Below are 3,602 nucleotides of genomic sequence, written 5' to 3'. Positions count from 1 at the left end.
CCATCCATCCATCCATCCACCCCTCCATCCCTCCATCCCAATCCTCTGGGATAAATCCCAGAGGATCATCATATCCCATTCACACCCTGGAAGAGACAGACACCCTTCCTGGAAGTGCGACAGTGTCAGACGGGGAAAGGGATAGAAGAAGATGGAGAGACACCGCGTCAGAGGTGTGACATCTAAATGAGTTGTGCACAGGGGGGGGGGGGGGGTGTCGGAGGAAGGAGGGGGTGGATTGGCTGCACAGCGTGGGTCAAACGATGGTGACGGTATAGGGATGGCTTCCAGGCAGAGGCCACAAAGAAATACTAATATTTGACTCACTGCCTGAACCTGAACCTGACTCACTACCTCACCTGAAGGAAATATCTCAATTTCTCTGTACTTCTCAAGATTTCTTCCTTGCTAATGAAGGGAGTTTTTTCTTGCCCTCTGGGGGGCTTGGGTCAGGGCGGTGTCATAAATATATGGCCTGATACACACTTTGAGTCTGTAGCCTACCTGTGATTAACGGCTATACAAATACAATTGAATTGAATTGAATTGAAAATATAACAACAACAAATATAACAACAACAACAACAGCAGCCGTCTGTGAGTTCAACTTTAAATAGAGTTGTGTTTGCTTTTGTTTCATAGTTAGAGGGAATTCACGATTTTAGTGAAATATCCCCGGTTAATCAAACGTAATGATGTGATGTTTAGCGTTAGCTAACACCATCAGCGCATCCCAAGAAGGCAGCACCATCTGGTCGTATGGATAATCACTCTACGTCTCACTCTCAGCTCCAGTCGGCGTGCGTGTCCTCCCTGGAACGAGACACCCCTGTAGGACTGCTCCACTTACGCTTGAGTCAAACGGAACGTGGGACCGCGCAGCAGAACGGAATAACCCAACTTCTGTCTCTCTGTCTCCGGTGGGCCGTGCGTCACGTGTCCGTTTCAAGCTGCTCACCCTCTCCCCATGGAGGACAGGGGGGGGGGGACGATGTGCAGATGGGACTGTGGTGACACACATCTGATTCCAGGGCAGTTGTGTTGCTGTTCTCTGCCTCACCCCCCCTCTCCTTTGACTGCTGAAGCGACTCGTCTTTCAACTCTTACTCTGGCTCATAGTTTATGAGGATGTCCCGCTAAATGTGAGTCAGGGACGAGAGACAACGTTGTTTATTCAAATTAGATTTGAATATATGTTAATGTTTATTCGTTATTATCTGCATTCTAATAACATGCAGTATGTTCTTCTTCTTCTCATATCTACCAGCAGTATCCACAAGAAGCAATCGAAAGCTCGCTATCGTGGGACAGGGGCTTCAGGTATCTAAGTAGCTCATTAATCTTCTGAATGAGTGTGGGTATATCTAAGTGAGTGCGTGTGCGTATGCGTGTGTGTGTGTGTGTGTGTGTGTGTGTGTGTGTGTGTGTGTGTGCCGTCCACCTTCACCGATGCCTTCTACCCTCTCCTCTGTTAACGGGCTGTTGCTAAGATACCACCCGTTCATCTTCAATCCCACTCACAACCAGCCCTAGTGTGTGTGTGTGTGTGTGTGTGTGTGTGTGTGTGTGTGTGTGTGTGTGTGTGTGTGTGTGTACATAGAACATACATACACACACACTGGTCCAACATATATACACAAACACACACACACACACACACACAACTATAAATCACACCTGAACACTGCTGACATCTAAAAGGTCATTTCATGACAAGAAGGCAAGTTTTCATACAATGGCTTCTGCTTACTGACCTTCCCCCCCACCTCCGGCTGGGTACACACAGATCACATTGGAACCTCCCAATCCTCCAAAGGCCACTAAATGGCTTTTCCCTTGTCCGTCCAAAGTAATGTTATCTCTCACTCTTCCTCTCTTTATATCCTGGTGTGTGTGTGTGTGTGTGTGTGTGCATGTGTGTGTGTGTGTGTGTGTGTGTGTGTGTGTGTGTGTGTGTGTGTGCGTGCGTGCGTGCGTGCGTGCGTGTGTGTGTGTGTGCGCGTGCGGGTCCGTGCGTGGATGCATACGCGCGCACATCCGTGTGTGTGCATGTATTTTGTGTGTGTGTGTGTGTGTGTGTGTGTGTGTGTGCGTTTGTGTGTGCTCTATCTCTAGGTATAGTGTATCCCCCCTCCAGTTGAAATCCAATGCCATCACATACACACACTCACTCAAACACCCATATGGCTTCTCTCAATAATTCACAGCGTTGTATGGATGCTAGAGATGATGTCTGTGTGTATGTTCCTGTGAATGTTGGTGTGTGGTAGAGACAGGAGCTACATGTAAAGGGAGGTGGATATAAGAGCATGGAGCTCACAGTCTGCTGTGTAGGACCTAAACACACTTCTGAAGGTTATGATTGTTTGGCTACATGGGGTGCACCTCATGCTAAAGATTAATTGAACAATGGATCATATATCATTTAAGACATGTATAAATGGTTGTTGGGTCCATTTCAATTTTGAGATATCATTAAATTGTCTATAAAAAATAAAACAACAATGGCAAGTTGCCCTACACATTGAGCTGAAATATATATATATATATATATATATATACATTTATATATATTAGGGCTGAGTTAACTCGCGATTAATCACACTTTTAAAATTCTATTTTAAATCCACTCCAATTGAAGTGAACTTACGGAACACCGCAGATTTGGGAATTGTAAACAGGCAGTTAATTAGTACAATTGTAAACCAACAGTTACTACAAGTGTAGTTAAATTCAAATAAGTAGCGCCACAGGAATTGTAAAGAGGCTGTCACTTACTGCAAGTGTAATTGAATGTAAAGTAAGTTTAACTAAAAAAAGAAAAAGAAAAAGAAAAATATAAAAAGAAAACGTGCGTTAATGTGTCAATTTATTTAACCTTTTTTTAACCAGGAAAGTCCCATTGTTACCCTGGAAATCCAGAGTCCTCGCGAGAACACAATTTGAATTTGCTCAGCGAGTCACTCTGGGAATGAACAATATACTCACTCCCCGTTTCCCCTGGCCCAGAACATTAACCAATCACATCGGTGTATCTGATATAGGCGGGCCAAAAGCATTGCTGTTTTACTGACCGGATATGGCAAGAGTCTTATCTATCTATAGACCGAGTCGGCAAGCAAGGAAACGTCACTTCCGGTCAGGGCCGTGGGGGAAAACAAACCGTTTTCCCCATACACACTCATGCAAAAGGCGGTATTTTAAACCTTTGTCAAACGCTTGTCCGCTGTCATTTCTTGGTTTGAATCACTTGTATATGCTGTCAAAGGGCTATATATTAAAAAAATTATCATGATCGGGTCGATTGTTGTCCGTATATTTTTTAAAAAGTGGATCTTTCACAGTTGGTCTTCCCCCACAGCGTTGAGTCTAGGTGGGTGTTCCCTTGGTCGCCGGCCGGATCTATATCGTAAAAACGCGGCGTGGCAAAGTGTTTGTCTCTTGCTGTCATGTCTTACTTTCAGTCACTTGTATGTGCTGACAAAGAGCTTTATCTTAAAAAACTTGATTAAAGTGATACTTGATACAAGTGACTGAAAGTAAGACATGACAGCAAGAGACAAACACTTGCCGCGTTTTTACGATATAGATCCGGCCGGCGA

Source organism: Micromesistius poutassou (genome assembly GCF_964030765.1).
Source record: "Micromesistius poutassou genome assembly, chromosome: 12".
Classification (NCBI taxonomy): Eukaryota; Metazoa; Chordata; class Actinopteri; order Gadiformes; family Gadidae; genus Micromesistius; species Micromesistius poutassou.
This window is presented reverse-complemented; position numbering follows the sequence as displayed.